This window comes from Xyrauchen texanus, chromosome 10, assembly GCF_025860055.1.
Source record: "Xyrauchen texanus isolate HMW12.3.18 chromosome 10, RBS_HiC_50CHRs, whole genome shotgun sequence".
Taxonomy (NCBI): Eukaryota; Metazoa; Chordata; class Actinopteri; order Cypriniformes; family Catostomidae; genus Xyrauchen; species Xyrauchen texanus.
Genome location: NC_068285.1, coordinates 25132461 through 25155356, shown reverse-complemented (window position 1 = coordinate 25155356; position 22896 = coordinate 25132461). Strand labels below are relative to the sequence as shown.

Sequence of the window (22896 nt, the reverse complement as noted above, 5' to 3'; positions counted from 1 at the left end):
TGTACCCCAAGCAGAAATAATCAGGGACAATCCCTGCAACTATTCAGTAAGCACAATACAAAGACCTCAAATACAATATAAAATCAAATATAATGTTTGCCTTGGCAGGGATTGAGAACCCAGGACCTTTTGAACTACAATCCAGTGCACTAACACACTGTGCCACTCTTACAGATTGATAAGCTTACAGGTGGCAAAGAGACAACCTGAGTTTAGAGTCAGCCCAAAAGTGTGATTCATCTTTCAATAGGTGGTGCTGTCTCCAACCTGCTCAGGTATCCTCAGGACATGATGTCGATGAAGCGTACCAATTGTTTTAAAAAGATTTTACATGTTTTTATAACTTCAGCAACATTCTGCTCTATTTCTGTGCAGATTGATCTGGAGATTATTTTGAGACATTATTTAGCAAAATTGGGCAAAGTTTGAAGGGCTTGAAATGTTTTAAAGGTAAACGACACAATCCAAGATGGCGACCACTGAAATGGCAGAGTTTTAATGTAAGGGATTAATTTTAATCATCAGGAGGAGATTAATCAGTCTAAAAAGGATTTTGTTTCTAGGACAAATGGTTCAAAAGATACACACAAAAGAAAAGTGCATTTTTCACATGGTGCTGGCGCTATAGAATATGTCCTAGAAACCCCAAATTTGGTATGGGGGCTATTCATAATCACCCATATCTGTGTGCCAAATTTCATAATTTTCCTATGTATGGTTCTATGAGCTTCCATAGACTTCCTTTGGGAGGAATAATAATAATAATAATAATACTAATAGATGCCTTAGCACCTTTGGTGCTTGGCCCCTAATAATAATAATTGAAAATTAAACCATGACCTCCAAGAAAGTTTAACAAATCTTATGATTAGTGATTGACAGAGTCATAATTTGATGTTCCACTATATTTTCAGGATTTGGACATGCACTTTTATATATGTGTGTGTGTGTGTGTGAGCGTGTGTGTGTGTGTGTGTGTGTGTGTGTGTGTGTGTGTGTGTGTGTGTGTGTGTGTGTGTGTGTGAGCGTGTATTTATCACTTTGTGGGGACCAAATGTCCCCATAAGGATAGTAAAACCCGAAATATTTCACCTTGTGGGGACATTTTGTCGGTCCCCATGAGGAAAACAGCTTATAAATCATGCTAAATTATGTTTTTTGAAAATGTAAAAATGCAGAAAGATTTCTGTGAGGGTTGGGTTTAGGGGTAGGGTTAGGTTTAGGGGATAGAATATAAAGTTTGTACAGTATAAAAACCATTATGTCTATGGAAAGTCCCCATAAAACATGGAAACACTACATGAGTGTGTGTGTGAGTGTGTGTGTGTGTGTGTGTGTGTGTGTGTGTGCGTGTGTGCGTGTGTGCGTGTGTGCGTGTGTGTGCGTGTGTGCGTGTGTGTCTGTGTGTGTGAGTGTGATTTATAGTTTGGTCCCCATATACGGTATATAGTATAGTCCCCAAATGTATAGTTTGGGGGACAAAATGTTCTCCAAAGTGAGCTAAATCTGACAACCTTTTGGGACGTTCGGGGACTTTGATGCTTAAATACTGTACAGCAAAAGATTTTTTTTTTAAACTACAAAAAGTTTCCTTTTAGGGGTAGGGTTAGCAAGTGGGCTTGGGTTTGTTTAAAGTAATTATACAGTAATTAGCTTGCCACCTTTGTTCTTCAAAGAAATTCTTCTAAAAATGTGTCATCCAGTCACAACCTCTTATTTCATTCTGTTTGGGTGTTGCAACACACACTATATTACGTAATTTATTTCCTATTTTTTCATGTATACACTGAATACAGCACAACATGGTCCATCAAAATAGGTCTTTCTCACTCTAACTTGCTACAGTTTGCTTTACATTAATAATTAGCAGCATATATGACAAAACTCATATTAAAACCCTAGATCCCAAGTTAATAAGTATCCCTCCCCCCTTTCAGAGGTCTGCAGGGTGGCTCCAGTCTCTCCCTCAATCGTCTGTTCTATGATGAGCGCTGGTCAAAGCATCGGGTCATCACCTGTCTGGACTGGTCCCCCCAGGTAGGGTGACCTCTCTCTCTGACCTCATGAATGTGTCAACACCTGTTCATTTAAAAAAGAGGATCCTCCCTGTCTCTGAGACAGCTTTAACATCATCATCCTCTCTCTCCTCACTGTCTCCACTTTATACCTGAATTATCCAGAGCTCTTGGTGGCCTCCTACAACAACAATGAAGATTCCCCTCATGAGCCAGTTGTGGCTATGGTGTGGAACATGAAATTCAAGAAGACCATGCCAGAGTACATCTACCACTGCCAGGTGAACAGAATAACATGGCTTTAAAATCTTACAGTCTAAAGTCTTGCTCCGCAGAATATAAAAGGAGCAAAACTGCACAGGAAACAGATCAACCAGGATTTTTGCATTCATTCAAACATTCATTATTATTTTCACAAATTTGGATGTGACAGCATTGTTGTATACTACTATTTGAAATGTTTATTACTACACACTGCTTACTACCTGTAGAATGCATACTGTTTTAAAGAAAGATAATTGGTAGTATGCAGTACATACTGTGCAGTAAGAAGTACACTAGTGTTCCATTCCAAACATAGCCATACTGTAGTATTCTAAGCTTCCTAATAAATTTTAGTTGAAATGACCTAATTGGAAAGCCATGGTAGAGGAAGTGGTACAGTAGCTTCAATAAAAAAGAGGTCTAAAGAAGTGTGCCACGTTAGATGACGACAGAGTAAAGTGATCTTTAATTAAAGGTGCTTGCTGGCCTTGGAGTACCGCAGTGGAATAGAACACCATAAAATAGTGTGTGCCCACTTGTGTAAAGCTGAATAAATCCTGGGGTTTGTGTGTAAAAAAAATATGGTGTCTGTTTTGACATGAATTACGAATTACACAGGGCTGAGGGTCTTTTCAGGGAGACGGCCGAGTATACAAGTCAGAGAGGCGACAGCCTGGTGCGAGGGAGAGATATTAGAGAGACATTTCTGTAATTAAAAGATGTGGCTTACCGCTTCCTAATCCAAGAAACCGCATATGTTTTGCCCACCCACATGGACTGCTCATGCATGTGCTGCTTTTCCAATGCCCACATCGCCCAACACCTCTCACATATACATTTGCTCATTCACACACTCACAGTTGCTCCAAAAATAAATAAATAAATGCTCATACTGTATACATTCACATACACAAATAAGTTATAGCTAATTGGATGTACAGAAAGAATATGGACACTTCTGGCCATGTAAGCCACACTTAAAAATGTATGCACTCATTACTAACATAAAGGAATAGTTCGATGAAAAGTCTGTCATCATTTACTTGCCCTCATGTCATTCCATACCCATATGACTTTCTTTCCTCTGTGAAACACAAAAGGATGGTCACTATTTGAACCCAGGTGTAAATAGCTCCTGCAGTACAGCCCAGATATTTGCACCCCAATAGTCTGGTGTATCCACGGAAATAAACAACAAACTGGATTCAATGTGCCCCTGTATTGGAGTGGGATGTAAAGATATTGCGAATGTTTATTTTCTTGCAAGCAATCCTGGTTCGATTCTGCCTTTTGTCCCATTCTTTTTCCCATCCGGTCTCCTGCTTCCACTCTTAAAATTTAATTTAATATTACTTATAATAATAAATACAAATTATATAAGGTTGATTTGATCGCAGTGATTTGGTCACGTTGAATGTCGGGAAGTGCAGAGAAGGGTTTGATCCAGAGGCGTGTCTGTTGATCGCACACATTCCCCTCTTCGTCCAGGACGAGGGTGGTGATGCCTTAATCCAGCAGCTCGGCACTGCTCTAGTGTAGATTTTTTTGCTCCTTGGAGAGTAACCTATACAAAAATGAACAATCGTTTTACTATAGTAATATTGTACAAACTATGTTTTAATTTTTTTGTCCAAAACCATACTTTTGATGCAATTATCCATGGTGTTACTACAGTAATAAGGTGTTAATATAGTAACTACTCACATTGAAGTCAAACAAAAATAATCAAACTGTTACTGCCTGTAAATGCCCTCTGCCTGGGCAGGTTCACATTTTCGTGAGGCAGCGAATGCAAGTTTTGTCATGTGCGTTGAGTTACACAGCTGCGGTTAAATTGCCTTTTTGGGGTGCTTTGATTTTTAAATGGTTTAATTATGAAATTATTATCTAATTATTGTATGTGAATATGCACACCAGAGCAAAAGGAAAAAACAGTGTCTTACCATTTATCAAGCACTGAAACTTTGCATGTGAAAAACAACCCTTTGTTGAAGTCCCTTTTTGTAACTTCCATTTTTCAGAACGCAGCACAATGAATGAAATGCAACACAGGTGTTTCGAGATGCGTTTATAAAATTAAAGTAATTTTTTAACTTTACTTGGTTATAAATGCAGCAATCTAAAAAATGCAGCAAGCATGCATGAGACGCTGAATGAAAAAACAGTGAGATTTAGCACAACAGTCAAATGTGTTCGTCCAGCGTGTGTTAACAATATATAGAAAGCACACAAAAGCATGTTTGAACAGCCCCTAACTCACCCTATACTTGAAAAACTGATTCAAACCTGGCCGGAAATCCTGTTGGGTTAAAGACCTCTATTTCGTGTGTTCACTCCAAAAAATATTTTTGCCTATTTTCAAGATGTATCCATTTCAATTGAATAACAAATTTCTATCTAATTAAATTGCCTAATCTTTAACAAAATAAAATGAACAAATCTTACAAAAAGCAAGTTTTATTAATTACATTTTCTTCAAGACTATTCAATTTAATTAGATGGAAATTTGTTATTGATTTTGGTATTCATATAGTGGCACGTCGAAAGGTTAACGAATGTCGGCTGTCCGTGCACATCCCTACTTCAAAGCATCAGAAAGTGTCTTAAAAGTCCATGTGACTTGTGTTTCGTATTCCAAGTATATGGTAAATGGTCTGCACTTATATAGCACCTTTTTAACCTTAACAGTATTCAAAGCGCTTTACACTGTGACTCATTCACCCATTCACACACACATTCATATACCAATGGCGGCAGAGCTGCCATGCAAGGCACTAGCCTGCCATTGGGAGCAACTTGGGGTTCAGTGTCTTGCCCAAGGACACTTTGGCATGTGGAGTCGTGTGGACCGGGATTCGAACCACCAACCCTGCGATTAGTGGCCGACCTGCTCTACCAACCAAGGCATTTGTATAATAGACAGACTAAAAGTTTAGTCGTTATTCACTCTCATCAGCTCACGTATACTGCGCACTAATCCAATATGACGACATGTCAATAACATCAAACCTCTGTGGTTCTTGCACTTCTTGTGACCAAATATCATGACGTCATAACACAACAGTCAATGGGGTTTGATGTTATATTTTATTGTTTTATCTTACCTAATGTTTTATTTGAAAAGTGCCAGTGTTATGTTCTTTAAAATAATGACTCCTGCTTTAACATTTGGTTATCAATTGCATTTTGAGTCCAAATGCTATTTGGGGCCACATATAAAAATGAAGAACATAGAATGGTATTTCACAGCTTTCCCTCAGTGTGGCCTGAGGTTCAACCTTCCCATTTTCATGAGGAGAGAAGTTGAGAGAGAGGCAGTATATCTACAAACATTTGGCCTGGGGCTTGTATGCTCTGCCATTGGCTGAGGATGAAAGAGGCTGGGCCAATTTGCCGAAATTTTGTTTATCGCTCTGTGCCCCGTTCAAAACGATGGTGCTCCCTGCTCACCAGAACAGGATCTGATGGATCTTAATGTGTGAGCATGTTCTGCCGCTTAACCCCTCCAAACCGCACTGATCTTATTCCCTCTGTGGTACATGCATGCAAGAGCCATATACTCATCCCCCACATGCTCCGCTCCTCTCTTCTGCTCCCCTCCTTTTTTCTAGCTGCGGCTTCCCTCACTTTTGGCAGGCCGTGAGGTGGAATTCAGCAGTTTTACAGACGTTTTTCCAGCTTTACATCCCCCCTTTTCAGCACCACTGTCTCAATCTTTCCCTCAGTCTCTCTCTTTGCTCTTCCATCTTTACCTCTTTTCACCACATCATCTCTGCTGACTTCAGTGTCTATTTTTCTTACAATCCTGCGATGTTCCAATAGTGAGCTACCTCTCTGACTACACCATTTGGATCTCAAGTGAGTGACTGATTTGTAATGTTTTACACAGGTAGCAACTCCACGCACCACAGAGAAAGCACACTGCATGGGATGCTACGTTCAATTCCTGCTCCTGGGAAGTTCGTAGTTACAAGGTTGGAAGTCGTTAATATGATGTGAGTAGGGATATTAGTTGTAAAGAATAAAGTAAATCTGAATTATGTCCAATACAAATTTGCTTCCACCATGATTTTTTAATTGACATGCCCCAAACTCGGAAAGTCAACTCATATAGTGGGCAAACTCATATAGTTTCTCACTGTTAGTTACAACTTTCAGCTTGTAAATACAATAATTTTGATATGACTTGAATGCACCAGGAGACTCAACTCACAGATTTTGACATTAGCATATTGCTAAGCTAATGATGTGATTCTCTAATAAGCATAAAAATACACAGGACACACATACAGTAGTGGCTAAATATTTAATTTTAATCACACTGAACTATTGTATAGCTACTTTTAAGTATTTAATGAAAAATATGTTTATTTATTAGCAATTTTCTTTTGGCAAAATATACTTATATTCAAGATACGTTCTCTGAAAGCAATCCTTAATGCTGATGTGTGTAATTTCACTAGCACCACCAAATGAAATTGCAAAACTAAACATTGTTTTCAAAAAGCTTTCCCGAATACTCACTCCATCAAACGTCCTAAACTCACACCATTGGTTAAGCCAGTGTTGCTGTGCAGGGTGTTCGGAACGTTTAAATACATATTTTTATAACGCCACAGAAGAACAGTATGTGGCTTACTTATAGTTGTCTCGACATATTAGGCTGGCATAGGAGAAGCTTTTGACTTAATTTAACTTGATTTTTGCAATGTTGATTTACAGCAATTAAACAATACCTATTATATATATAAAAAATAGCATTAGCTGACACTCTGAACTGTAACACAACAAGTATTCTAGTGGGGGAAAAAATGTGAATTTAAATTAATGTCACAGCTTGCTAAAGTCGCACAATAGTCACCTCAAAGCAAAATGTGTTTAAAATTGAAATCTGGAATCCCACAAAATGTATTCAAAACAAAATATGCTTTTAAATAGAGATTTTTATAATCAGTGGCTTTCAAGGAGGAAAAAAGAACATCATCCATCTCTATGCTTGGGTCTCTGTTAAGGACATTTTGATATTTTTTATGGAAAGTAAGTCAATGTAGGAACCTTACTTCCCTTCTTTATTTCAAAGTGTCTACGGCCACTGGCTGGGCATGGTTACAAAAGGCCACTCCTTTTCAGACGGTTGAGGAGGTTTTGGTTGGTTTTGGGCTCTGTGCGGTGTGATCTTGGCTGCCTGCTCTCTGTTCTTTTGGACCCATCATAACAGCAGGACCAGCGTGCCAAAAACATCATATGACCTTCTAAAGTGGGCTGCCTCGCATCACATCAAGGGCTCACCCCTAAAAACTGCTCACTGATACTGTCAGCCCTCATCTCCTTTCTTTTTACCCAGGATGACTCTGTATGAACCCCTGCTAAATGCCTGAAGCTCATTGAACAGGGTTGGCACAGAGGGAGATGTGTTCATAGGAGCTTGGAGAGAGGCCCGCTGTAAATAATGCTGGTGGATGGAGTTGCATGTGCTCATAAAGCTGAGTGTAGAAAGGCTTCACAACCGCTCACAGCTTAGGGAGAGGAAGAGTCCGCTATAGGTTTACTGCCTACTCCCATGTCCACATAGAAGCATTACTGTTGCCAGGAGATTTGGATTAATTTAGAACTTAACAGTTTGTAAGCCGATGGGGAATGATGTAAGTTTAGGTTTTGGAGCTAGATGAGTTAAATGGGTTGAGATTCAAGAACAAGCTGAATAATATTGTTTGATTCTAGAGCATGAAATAAGATGAAATTCTAGAAAAGGCTAAGATAATTTCAACAAAAAACTAATGGCCTAAACTTTGATTTGGACAAGGAACCAAATACTTTAAATTGAATTATTTTGTGCTTTTCTTTTTATGTATTTTGAGGAAAAGCAAATAGACGTGCTCTGCCAGGTCAAAAGAAAGTAGTTGTGAAGTGTGTAATTACTGCATGACTATTGTCACCAAAAGTAATTACAAAAATAATGGACTGTTTTCAGACAGGTTTCTTGAACTTCCACCCATCTTCCGTTTGTCGGACAAATAGATAATCCCATCACAATTTACGACATTGGTTCAGCCAATATTGACGCATTGGGTTGGTCGGGATGCTCACATAGAGCGCCACAGTGTTTATACTTTACACTTTTCGGGGAAATCAAATTCAACCTACAAATTACTTATTTGTAGAAAAAATACACACTTCACCTTTAAGTATAAAATTGTATTTTATACACATTTGACTATGCTTGATCACCTTTTAAAAAATACAGTACATTCTGTTCTTATTGATCGGAAGGCAGTAGTACTCTCCTCATTGTCCGAAGGTAAAAGAGAAAGAGAACTACTCGCACTGACTGGCTTCATTTCCATTGTTCTCTGAAACGGAGATATGGTATTACACAGCCTGTGCCAGTAACCGCAGAGTGTCAAAATCCACGGGGTGCTGTTTGGGGAGAAAAGAGGGAGAGAGTGAAGGATGCTGAAGGAAGACAGAGGAGTGCATCTGGAGCTGATAAGCTGTGCTGAGAACCACATGAATGTGGTGCTTCAGGAGAGATGTCAGTGAATGTAGTGTCTGTTCCACAGTCATCTCCTCCCTGACAAATGACTCCAAATGCTTTTTTCCCCCTTTTCCTTTTTGCTTGCAAAAAGGAGGCAACAAAGAAGGGCGTGTTGCCTCTTTTTCCCTCATGCCATCACTCCTCATGGGTTTACTCTGTTGGATTATCACATACTGATACTTTCCCATTGATATTATCATGTGCCATGCACTAAGTGCCAGTAAAACCTATTAAACCAGTGGTGTAGTCAAGGTTGGCCCACCCAAATTAAACCCAGACCCACCCAGAATAATTGGGACTTCAAATATATATTTATAAAATAGTAAAAAAAAAATGCATAAATTCTGATATCTGTAAGTGTGAAAGAATGTTTAAATGTGCCACTTTTCTGTTGTTTAGGAAAATTTGGTTAAACAAAAAATTGGGCTCATCCATTTCTGCTAAGGCCCACCCAAAAGTAATTTCCTGGCTATGCCTTTTTATTAAACTGCAGAAAAGTGTTGCAGGATTGTGTATTCACGTGTTTTCACATTTTCACTCATCAATTTGAATATCATCAGAGCTCCAGGTTGTCAGACGTCAAGCTGAGCTTGAAATGAGAAATATTTTAGTTAAATGAGTCATTGAATTCCTTTGCTTAAGTGTATAAAACAAAGCTGCATAACGATTGCTGAAGTGCTGAAATACTGTAACATTCTTATAGAGAGACAGATAAGGGGCTGTTCACAGTGTTGTTGCACTAAAAAGGCTTGATACATTCTCACAAGTAGAGTAGAACGCAGGTGTCAAGATGTGTTGTTAACAGTTAAATTTCAACACCAGCAAAAAATAAATAAATGCTTGTTGTCAGAGTCATGGTGCAACTGGTTGTGCTCGTGAAAAGTAATAGTTGTTGGCTCATAGGGACCTTGGATAGAGTCTGGCCTGGGTCATGTCCCAATCGTATCCCCCTCTCTACCTCAACTTTCCTGTCTCTTTCTTGTCCATCCTATAAAATAAATGCTTAAAAGCAAATGCTTGGTTTTTCTGATGAAACTGGCTTACCAAGGAAGGCTTGCTGGTTAAGATGGGGACACCTGCATCTTAAACACAACATATTCAGGTTGTGTTTTCAACAGGGATGTTGACTATAATATTGCAAATTGCTGTTTTAACAAATTGGGTGGATGTCCCCCTGGGATATTGACACCCCCGGAAGTTTATGTACTTTGGTGCCAGTTAAAGCAGATCAGTCACCTTAAATCTCAGTAGTTTATAGGAATGCAACATAAATCTGTCCATAAAAAGACATCCAAACGTTTTATGAAAGATTCCTTTCATTAGTTGACAGCATGCACCCTTATGACATCCTTAAAGTGAGCGGAACTATGGTCCACTGCCTAGTTTCCCAATTGACAGAACCAGCCAACCTGCCTATTGGGACAAATTGAGCTAATTCCAGTAGCAAACGCCTGCATGTGGAGCACAGTGCTCAAGTAGTGGTGTTTATGGACCTCCATGTTAAAGATAAGGAGTTCGTTTCAGGATCCTTTTACTGGAGATGGAAGAGCAGACATATGGTGTGAATATACAGCCTTTTCATGACTTTTCCTCTCTGTGTCTTTCAACTTTGCCATGTTTAGATTAGGACTTTAAAGAGAGTTCAAATACTTGTCATATTTATCTGTGCTTCGTTACGGAGCCAAAGGTCTCTTTGGATTTATGTGGTTACATTAATGAGGCAAGTATACATCAGATGTTTTAGACACTAAGATTGTTCTATGACATGTTTTCATCACTAAGCTGATTATGGCTCCCTCACTGTTATGACCAGTCTTGTATCTTAAACAGTAAAACTTGAATGCTTTCAACTGATGTGCACACACTGTATGACTACTATTGACATCAAAATAAAAAAATAAAACAAATTTTAATACTTAAAGTTCATCCGAAGCAATCAAGTTCATTGGTTCTCAACTGGTGGGTCGCAACCTAAAAATGAGTTACAGGTCTGTTCTGATAGGGTCGAAAACAGCAGGTAAAAACAATGCTTAATGCAAATTATGAAATTCAACTGAACATGCAACAAGGATAAACATTTATCACACCGATTAATATGGGTTGTGTGCAGTGAATTATCGACTGCAGAGAATAAAAATACACAGAAGTTTTTTTTTGGCCTATGCTGTTCACAGTAATATTAACAGATGTCAATGTTTGAATGTAAGAAAAAAATTGTTACTTTTATATTATTAATATTTTTGGTACTGTATTTTCCTGAAAAGTACATTTTAGTCAGACTGTTAGCATCATCACCATGCATTTTCATTGTATGGAAATAATATGCAATATAAGTGAATGGTGAGGCTAACGTTCTGCTCCTTTTTTGTTTCATGTCAGAATAAAGTCATATGGGTTTGGAACAACATTAACATTTTTCATATTTGGCTAAACTAGGCCTTCAAGACCTTAGACTTGGTATCCTTAAGGACATTTAAGGATTGATTCTGTAGTCAGAGGTTGCTGCTGGACACAGCGATGATACCTCAGTAGACAAATCTGATAAAAACAGGCCTGCAGTGTATAGAGAGGCCAGAGATGGCTGTGATTGGCTATTGGAGGGATTGCTCTCATGAGCTGAGGTTTCAGGTTACGATACTTCATTAAGTCTCTGATTAATAGCTTCATAGTGGAGTTATTACCCTCTTGTTGTGGTGACCCCAGCTCATGTTCATTAGCCCAGTAATGAAGCACTGGTCTGAGGAGCGTGTCCTTGACACATGACTATGGGAGAGAGAGAGAGAAAGAAAGATGGTTCAGAGGTCAGCCTTGTGGCTCTGATTGAAATAGGCGAGTGTTTGAACAGCAATGTACTCCTGCCTCTCTGTTAGTATTAAGGACTGACTGATCGTTAATCACAGAACAGAGATCCTTTTCCAGTAGTACTGGCAATCAGACTAATCAAGGCTTGAGTGAAACATTTCAGCCTTTTTAAAGATACTAATCAATTTATTAACTAAAAAGTTGGCTTTTGATGTCCAGTGACTGTATTATTGCTGCTAGTGAACAGTACTACATTTTCTTAGTATTTTTCTCTTGTTTTCCTGTAGAAAATCTATCTAAACTTCCTTAAAACAAGATATATTTAATCAAGCAAAATTATATAATACATTAAGTCTTGTTTTAAGATAAATCCTACTAAATGTAACAAGATTTATGCTCAAAACAATTTGTTGCCCAGCAAGTTTTGATGATGCAGTGTGGCTGTGTTGGTCCACCAGCTAGACCAGTACCAAAACAGCAAAAAACAGTGAAGACAAGCATGGAAATTTATGCTGGTCTAAGCTTGCCTGTTCAGCAGGTGCCTTAATGCCATTAGTGGCATTAAAGCACCTGCTGAACAGGCAAGCAAAAATTCAGAATAACAGTCAACCAATTTAGTTTTTTCAATGACTGACTCTAAAACCTCTACATTCCCCCTCCTCCAAACTTTGATATTTGGTTTCATCCTTGCATGCAAGTATCTGTTTTACTTTTAGTTTTTCACAACATTAATGTAGTCTTCTTTATTGTATCACTCAGCAAGGATGTAGTCAATCACACAATCAGTCAGATGTATTTCTGTGTTTCCAAGTAATCTCCAGTGCAACCATCAACCACTTTTGTCTTAATACGCAAGTGCTCTGTGTGTCCTGAGTGTAAATGAACTCCACTCCAGGATCTTTTTTTTTATTTTTGATGGTCGAGTCTCGCCTTTATTTTTACCCCTCCAACTTGGTTTATTTTGAACCCTTTTAAAAAACCACCTCACATGTAAGGCTGCTCCCAAACTCTCTTGGAATCTGTATTTTTTTTAGAGGGCAACGAATAAAAGAAAAGAGGAGCTTGTTTTCTTTTTCTCTGGTTTGTTTTCCAGTCACTTTAAAATGAACTCAGGGTGCATGACTAGCTGGCAGCAGATGGTGCGGTGTAGGAATAGAGACTCTTCTCTATCGTAGTTTTTCTTTACAAACTACTGGAGACTGCTATGAAAACAACATCTATTACGCTTCTGTCTCGCTGCTGTCACACCATGCCAATAGGGCAGTTTTGCAAGTAAAACAAAAAATCATTCTCTCGTTCCTATCAGTCTGCTGAGATCATTGTAAAATGGCTTAGTAAGGGGCACAAGATGTACTAAAGAGAATCTTGTGTGAAAATATGTAAGCTTGAGGGCACATTTTATGTGACAGGCACTGAAAAGGAAACAAAAACTCAATAAAAGTAAAGACGGAGGGAAAGTTCAAGGCCAAGGCTGTTACAACAAAAGGCCATGCTTTTCGCTCTAATGCCCTCTGTTTATAATGTTGTAATATAAAACTGCTGCTACCACAATCCGTAACATAGTTTGGTACTTTGCCCCAAACCCTCCCCAACATGAGATCTTAACAGTGAACTCTTCTTCTTCTGCGTCCTCTTTATCATCATCCTCATACCCTGCTGGAAATCCAGTTTAAGCTGGCAGCTGTGTTTTGGAATATAGCAGCTGTTCCCTAACTTGTTTCTTGCTGGTTATGGTCCAATCAGGTTATTAGCTTTTCAACCAGCTACCATGTTCCAAAACCCAACTTGTACACCTTAAGATGTTTTGACCTGATGGTAGCTAGTTTGTTGCTAGCCCAAGATGGTTTACCAGCCAGGACCAGTTAATGATCGGCTTGAACAATCTTGTAAAGCTTGGACCAGTAAATGTTCAACTTGGACAAGCTATTAATCACATTGGACCAGATAATGACCAGCTTGGACAAGTTAACCAGCTTGAACCAGTTAATGATAACAAGCTTTGACCATCTTATACCAGCTAATGACCAGCTTGAACCAGCAAATAACCACATTGGATCAGCTAATTTCCAACTTGAACCATCAAATGACTAGCTAATGGCCAGCTTGGATCAGTTATTTATTATCTAGCTTGGACCAATTAATGACCAGCTTGGACCCACTAATGACCAGCTTAAACCAGGTAATAACCAGCTTGGGCTAGCTAAAGACGAGCATGGACCAGCTAAAAACAGTTTAGACCAAAGAATGAACAGCTTGGCCCGGTTAATGAACAGATTGGTCCAGCTAATAACCAGCTTTAACCAGTTAATAGTAACCAGTTTGGACCAGCTAATGACCAGCTTGAACCAGCAAATAAACAAATTGAGCCAGTTAGTTAATAACCACCATGGACTAACTAATAACCAGCTTGGATCAGCTAATTACTAGCTTGGACCAGTTAATGACCATTTTGGACCAGCTAATGACCAGCTTGAACCAGGAAATAACTATGACGAACTTGTAACCACATTGGACCAGTTAGTTAATAACCATCTTGGACCAGCTAATAATCCATTTGGACCAATTTAGCTTGGACAAACAATAATCAGCTTGGACCTGCTAATGACCAGCTTGAACCAGGTAATAACATGCTTGGACTAGCTAATATCCAGCTTTAACCAGTTAATAATAACCAGTTGGGACCAGCTTATACCAGCTAATGACCAGCCTGAACCTGCAAATAACCCCATTGGATCAGTTAACCAGATTGGCGCAGCTAATAACCAGCTTGAGCCAGCTAATGAACAGCTTGGAGCAGCTCATAACCAGCTTTGACCAGTTAATGAACAGCTTGACACAGTTAAAGGGGTCATGATAGGAGGAATTAAAATGTCCTTGATCTTTTGACATATTGGTCATTGTACCATAAAAATATACCATAAGATTCGGAACTCAAAACGTCCTCCTTACTGCAAAAAGAGCATTTGTTGAAATCAACTGACAAAACAACTCGTTCTCTACTTCATCCACATTGTGATTGCATCTGACCGCCTCCACAACAACACATCCACGGCTGCTTTACCTTATCACTTCTGTAGCCCCACCCAGTAGCGGTGAGCAGTGAAATAGCAAGAAGAGAGCAGGTCAGTCAAGACCAGATATCCAATCATAACAATGGGTATTTACTGTCAAATCTTAAAGGAGAGGCAGCACCAAAACAGAGGGTCAGAATGAGGATGGAAAAGTTTTACAAATATATGACTGTTTTTTGTGCAAATAACTTTACTAATATTATACAGTAAGTGAACCTCAAGGAACATTTTAAAATAATAAAATAGCCATTTCATGACCCCTTTAATGACCAGCTTGGAGTCATTAATAACCAGCTTGGACCAGACAGAAACCATCTACCATGTTTCAAAACACAGTTACCAGCTTAAGCTTTTTTCAAGCAGTCTTTCCCAGTGTCTTTTTTCTTTCTTTTCTTTGTTTATCCTAAAGATGTTGTTTTGTTATCTTCTCTCCAGTCTCCAGTGGTGTCTGTGGGTTTTGCTCGGTTTCATCCTAACCTGTTGGTGGGTGGCACATACTCTGGGCAGATTGTTCTCTGGGACAACAGAAGCCACAGGAGAACACCACTCCAAAGGACCCACCCTGTCTGCTGCTGCACACACTGTAAGACCCAAACAACACCCTACAACAGAGGCCTTTAACCCTTATTAGGCCAATGACTTCTTGGTGGATAGAGAGACTGAATAGGGACCATGATGAAACATACAGTATTGCTTACATTTGAGTGTTGAATTAGAAGTCTGACCCATAAAAACATGCATAAAGTACCATATAATGTACTATTTACTGCACATACGTTATGATACTTACATTACAAAGCCATTAAAATAGTGTTTGATTTACAAAATCAAAAGCAAATATTAGCTTGTGATCAAACAATAATAAGCAGACTCTATGGATTGCGGACCCCCTGCTGAGAACCCTTGCCAAACAGATATAATCATCTTCTGTAAATTCCATAATGGACTTAGTTAACACCTAAGTGTTTTCATAGAGTCTTAACCAATTATATTAAATTATGCTGTTGCAGTAGAAAATTGATACCAATCACATCTCTCTGCCTCTGTTACTGGCTCATCTTAGTATTCTTTAGTGCAAAAGGTCACCCACCATCTTTGCAGGGCCAGACAAAGTCTGTCAGCACAGTCAGGCTCAATGAAATCCATCTAACTCCTTGTCATGCAATCAGGGGCGGACTGACCATACGGAGAACTGGGACTTTTCCCATTGGGCCGGCCGTGAAATGGGGCCAAATGGGCAGTGATAAGCTGAAGAGGGCCGCAAAATAGCGCCATGATATGCAACTTTGCATATCCTAAAATAATGGATATTTTTCCCTCTGCTCAACAACTTTTGGGCCGGTTTCTATTTAAAAATCCAGGGCCAATTTGTCTTCCCAGTCTGCCTCTGCATGCAATAAAGAGAGTACAGCCTAGTGGCTGAGCAAAGGGAGGTCCATAGACCCTTATTGTGCTCAGTTGCCACACACACAGCCACTGAATGCCATACATGCTGAAGGTTTAAACTCCCATGCCCTCAATAATGAAAGCCTATGTCCCGACTGCCATCTCACCACTCCAGCGGCCCCTCTCAAAGAGCCTATTGTTGGCTAAAAAACAAAAATCAAATTGACGGCAATAAAGACATAATGGATTTACACAATCAACTGTATTTGCAGACGAGCAGATGCCCGGGCCAGGTTAGTTCACAGGCTAGGTATTGTGTCATTATAGACATTCAGTTTGTTGCCTTTATTAAGGGCCCATCCATAGATACAAAAGTATGTGGACACCCAAATATCACAATATAGTGGGTTTTAACAGGGAGTTGGTCCTTACTTTTCTGCTATAACAGCTTCCGCTATTCTGGGAAGGTTTTCCACAAGTTGTTTCATGCTTTCATGAATTCCTCAAAATTGTTAGACACTTTGGAACATGAAACAAGTTTTTTCTCTTATTGAAGCACCCTGTGTACTGCGTAAATGTGGTCGGCACCCAGAACGCTAACATCTTGTTCACTGTGTCCACAGATGGCAGGATGTGTTTCTGCCGTTTGGATATGCTGTCACAGCCTCAGGTCAGTGCTGACACAGTTCTGATACATATACTTAACACATGAAACTGTACCAACATCAATCACATCACCTTTTGGGATCTCTATAAAGGTCAGCTAACTTGCAGCCATTGTCTTGTAATAATATCAATACACGTTACAACGTGTAGTTATATCAGTCTTGTATGTTGAATTGTGAAGTGTGTATGTATTGTAGGAGAACATGGAGCTGGTGTATAATAAGTCTAAGCCAATGGCCGTGACTGGGATGGCCTTTCCTACTGGAGATGTCAATAATTATATAGTTGGCAGGAAGGAACGGTGTACACAGCGTCCAGACATGGCAGGTGAGTGGCACATACTAGGGGTGGGGGGTATGACCAAAATCTATATGTATATAAAGGATATATATAAAGTACTTTCAAATATTTATATTGTAACAGTATATATCACAATATACTGTAAGTATTTTTGCTGGAAATTTAACAAAAATGGTTATCTAAGAAATAACAATGTGGTACTGCCTGTTTTTGCATGATCTGATTAATTTTATACATTAAAAATGAAAGAAAGGCCTAAAATAATTGGATTATTTTCTTTTTACTTGGAACTTGATATGTTGATCTTGTAAATAAAATTGCTTACGGAAATGTTCATTGATGATGATTTTGTCAATGATAGCTAAGACAAGATAAAAAAGACTTCTCATGACAATAATCGGTTTTACATTCCCATGATAATGTGTAAACATGAGGAATTCACAACAAAGTAACTTCTAAAAAGTAGCAGTATATTCATTATATTCTATTTTTCAGGTTTTCCGGAAAGTTTTCTCATGTTGTTTAATCATATATTAAACATATAATTTTATTGTAAGTAATTTATGCATTTAATAAAATATTTAATATTTGGTAGAAGTTTGGTCTTTTACAATTTGCTTTTGTCATTTTGGACATTAGTAAAATAGATTATGTTGAAAATATTACATTTTCATCAAAATACAAAAATGTTCACCAAAAAAAAAAAGAAATATGAAAAGTACAGGCTGTTCTAAGTGAAAACTGAAACAGGTTGACTTTTCTTCACCTAAAATTGGTCTGTGCTGAAATTCAAAACAATGCCCCCAGTGGCCAAAGTGGTAAGTGTGGTTGGGCGTATGGGCATGTGTGAGCTCCATTTTCCATGTGAAATATCCAAGGTTGAGTGCCAAAAGCGAGTTGGGAAGCGAGTTGTTTTCAGCTGTACAGGATGTAATGCAGTGAAGAGGAATGCATTTTTTATTAAATGAACCCCCCAACACAAACCCTGAACTGTGAACTGTAATGCTAGATAGAAAATGCAGCCTCCAAATCACAACCTGATGATATATGTGCAAATATATATGCAGTACAGCAAAATCTCAAAAACAAAATGTTTACAAACTTATTGTTGCATCGTCCAGCCCTGACATATACTACAAAAAGTACATTTGACACACTGTACATGGAAAACCTTAGTATGAACTTCTCTAGGTGTTGACTATCACTCTGTGTTGTTCCACAGTAAAGATGGGATCGGTGAAATTTTTGAGGGACACCAATAGCCAGTGACAGGCATCAGTTGTCACAGTGCTGTTGGCCCCGTTGACTTTTCCCACCTGTTTGTCACATCATCTTTCGACTGGACAGTAAAGTTGTGGAGCACAAAGGTAACTAGACTCTTCCCACCGTAATCAGAGATCCTCCCTGTTCCCTATTGACACCACTTTGCAAGATAATCTTTTTGATTTTAATAAAAAGCATACCATGGTCAGAAGCCATTATTTCTGTGCAGCAGTTGGTATTGATTTACTTGGTCTCTCCTTGGGGACAAGATTTAAATAATAAGATATTCAAACATTTACCATTGCATCATTAAAGGAATAGTTAATCCAGATATTACCTTTTTGTCATCATGTAATCACCCTCATATCATTCCGTGGAACACGAAAGGACATATTTTGCAGAATGTCCTGGTTGCTCTTTCTATAACAGAAATGGGCAGCCTGATCTTATGAACATTAATTGAGTGTGGCAAAAACTATATTATGTGCCTATTACAGGTTTAGCTGCAGTTTCCCAGTGAAATGTCTAGCGGGGGTGAAAAAGAGAATGAAGCGGTGTTGTAATCAGACTAGGTTTAAAGGTTTTTAAATGAATAGTAAAGGAAATCATTAATTTACCCTGATGCCATCCCAGTCTGGCATCCAGTCGATCAATGAATGTCTTCTGTAGCAAATCGATAGGTTTATGTAAGAAACAAGTCGATAATTAAAATGTTTTTAACTTTATATTGGTGCTTCCGTCTAGGGCTCTGATGTTGTTTGAAATGGTTGAACTCTCACGTGACGTTCGTTCTTCTGGGATGGCATCAAGGTATGTGAATAATGAGAGAAATTTCTAACCCTAACTGTTCCTTTAACGTGAATATTAGATGGAGGTTTTAATGAGTAAAACATAACTGCCTCATCGAAAACTTTAACCTTAACATAACCAATAGTGTCCTAAAAACAAATGAGAGGTGAACAAAACAGATGTCCTTTCCCTTAACCAACACCTAAACCTAACCTAACGTGTCATTGGTTGGAAAATGCAAAATGAATAGGACATTTTCTAGACAAGTATTTTTATCTCGTTTTCCTTCTTAAAACATAATTTATTTACTTGTCAAGCAAAATGGTATAAGATATTAAGTCTTGTTTTGAGAGAAATCTGACCAAATTTTGTGAACTTTAGACTTAAAACAAGGAAGAAAAAAGATCTGCCAGTAGGGCCAAAAAATAAACTTCTTTTCCCTTTGAATTAAGTTTATTTTTCTTACCCCAATGGCAAAGATTTTTCTTGTTTTAAGCATAAATCTCATTAAATTCTGTGAGATTTCTCTCAAAACACGACTTAATATCTTATGCCAATTTGCTTGTCAAGTAAATAATCACATTTTCAGAATGTTTTGATATTATACTGGAAAACAAGACAAAAATACTTTTTTTGAAGTGTTACAATTTCGACTCACGTGTCAGCTTATGTGCTTGACTTAGCTCGAACCGCAGACTTCCAAGTTCAAAGTCCAACACACTATCAGGTGAGCTAAAGAGGAAGCTAATCATGTTGGCAATAGTGTGTCAATGTAGGTGGGTCTGTAATACAAACGTTAAATGTAGTGTATTGTTTTTCAAATGATGCGTTATTGTAAACATGTATAGATATCATAACATAGTGTGTGAGTAATAGTGTGAAAAATAAGTGTTTATAATGTCAAAACCAGCCTTTGTAGTGCTAGAACACTTCACATAAATGTCAGTTTGCAAAAATGAAGTTATAGTAACCTGCATTCTATGAGACTAGGCTGAGTGAGAATGGGACATTGATTCACACTGCAAAGCTCCAAAAAGTACAAAAAAGAACCATAAAAGCATGTGCTATGCTTAAAAGTTATCTGAAGCCATACAATAGCTATATTCCAAGTCTTTGAGGTATCTAATGGCTTTTTTGTAGGTGAACAGACTGAAATCTATTTATGCACAGAAGGTCCTCCCCTGTGCTGTAGCTCTTTTTAATCTCATTCATGCTTGTGCACATTTACTGAATTCATTCAAGAGTCTGACGTTTAACAGCACATTGCTCAGGAAGTACCAAATAATAATTAATCTAACGAAAATGTACCCATAATTCCTGAATTAATATGGAAATGCCAGTTGTGGTGTGAAGAGTGACAACAGACATGTTTGCAGATATTGCTTGAGCACACTGAGCGTGGTACTCTAAAACCCTTATATGCAATTTGCAGACTAGACTAATTCAAAATATACTCACAGTTTCCAAAATTTAAGCTATAAGCCTTGCTTTGTTTATCAGGATATGAGGCTGCTATCTTGGCCGCCTCGTACAGACCAGTATATCTGTCTTGTATGTAGATGGCCTGTTTGACTGATGGTGGGTCCAAATCATTGAGACCTCTGGACAGTGGTGGCTCTCTGCCTTGAAGCTTAATCTGCAAGTTCAGAAATTAATGATTGAGTCTCTTGATTGGGGTTCAAACCACAAGGGCCAAAGAGATTGAGCAAGAGAAAGCTAGGACTGGAAACATATGGACATGGTTGCGCTCACAGATACAGTAATCTGTGTCGGGAAATACTGGCTCAGATCACATTAACCACAGTGAGGGAAGCATGAAGGCCAAGTATGAATAAAAGATGGACATAGAAAGAATGTTAGAGGAGAGAGGCATGATAAAAAAAGAGTTTGGAGAAGATATGGGCCATTCCTGTTTACAGCTCTGTAACTTTTATTAAATCAGTATGTATGTGTTGTAATTTAAGCAAGCATTTCTATGAAAGTGTTTACCATACTTAAAGAAATACCTGTTTGGTCTGGTCAACATCAGGCACACCAATTGAGGCATTGGTCAGTGAGGGATTGAGAGTTTACTTGCATTACGATACTTTGTAACTAACCTTTACATTTTTATAATATAATACCGATTATTTTAATTCTAACAGAATACATTGCTAATACTTTCTGATGTTTGTGTTGTTGTTTGCCCTCCAAAAATTACGTCACTTCCTGAGGATGACGTTATTATATAACTGGCTTTTGTTGGGAATTTCACAGAATGAAAAGTTACATTTTGGACAGAGAAAAGTTACAAATAATGATCAATTAAAATAATAAGAAAACATTTTAATACATTGCCAGTTTTTAATTTTAGAGCATGAAAACAATAGCAACATCTGGGTGATTATGAAACCTGTCAAGAAAGTGGCCTGGTTATATTTAAACTTAAATCAATAAAAAATAAAACAAATAAATACAAATGAAATTCTATTTTACATAATGAATATAAAACCTGCATTTAGAACCTTTATGATTTTTTGCAGTGTAATATTATTTTAGGATACTTGAGCACATTTTAACCCCTAAAATCGAATTAACTTAACCTGTCCAGACATTTTCATTTTACTATTCTCATTGTTTTCAGTGAAGATTCTCATTACCGTAACAATGTTTTTTTTTTTTACCATATTACAGTAAAAAAAGAAGTTGCTGAACCAATGTTTGAATTAAAATCTGGAGAAAAAAAATGTATGGCAGTAACAAGGGAGTATTGCTAAGATGTGTAAATACTTTGCATTTTCTATAATATAAAAATGATGTTGCGGTAATGAGAGTTAAAATGTGAGCAATTGCCATGAAAATAATGTCACAATGTAAAAAATCTTAATGGCCCTAAAAAATTTTTGTTTGAAAATAGGCTTCACATGAAAAATGCAATTTCTTATTTGTTTCATTTGAATTTGGAGTAAAATTGGACCAGGACATTTTCTTGACAGGTTTTGTGAGAATCACCCATCGGCTCAAACCAAATGAGTGAAGTTATTTACATATATGTTTAATTAATTGTGATGAAAGTAAACTAACAAGTTTGGGAGTTTAATATTTTATCCAATTTATCCACAATCCTCAGTCCCTCCATGACATCACCTGTATCTCTACATTCAAAACTCAGCTCAAAACTCACCTTTTCTCTGTACTACTCCTCTGATAGTTGATTTTGTCTCTCCTTTCATTGGAAAGCTTTGGAAAGGTGCTATATGAATACAAATTATTACTATTAGTATTAGTACTATAGTAAGACTATATATGATGACAAGATGAACATTTACTGTATAGCAAGAATGACCCAGACATCAATGAAAAGACTCTGGAAAAAAGGAAAACATTAGAAGGCGTTTTAAATAAGTTAACAAGGAGTCATCAGGCAGAGATGAGGAAAGTAAACAACTGAAAATGAGGGCGGACATGGGTCAGTTATTACGGAAGTGGCACATCTACTGCCTCAGGCCCTGCGATAGATAATCCAGCTGAGCTCTATGAGTGAAAACTCCAGTCTGCAGTATACATATCATGTTCTAACACACAGTGTAATCTGTGCACAACCGTACTTAAAGCGCTGAGCTTCCCAAACCACAACATACCGTCCTGTCACTGTAAGTTGGGCTCCATGAATTTTCCTCACAAATCTTCTGCTTCGTGCATTCTGACAGATATTAAAACATTCCTGGGATGTTATGGATGTGCCTGTGTTATTTTTTGGGGACGGGGAATTCCTTCCCCTTTGAGGAGAGCCGCAGGAATGTAGACCTGTCTCTTTTTCCCGCGT

General features: G+C 38.1%; 1 pseudogene; it reads left to right on the top strand.

Annotated features, from left to right (window-relative positions):
* Nucleotides 1–22896, top strand: part of LOC127650527 (cytoplasmic dynein 1 intermediate chain 1-like) — a 45765-nt pseudogene that overhangs the window by 7615 nt on the left and 15254 nt on the right.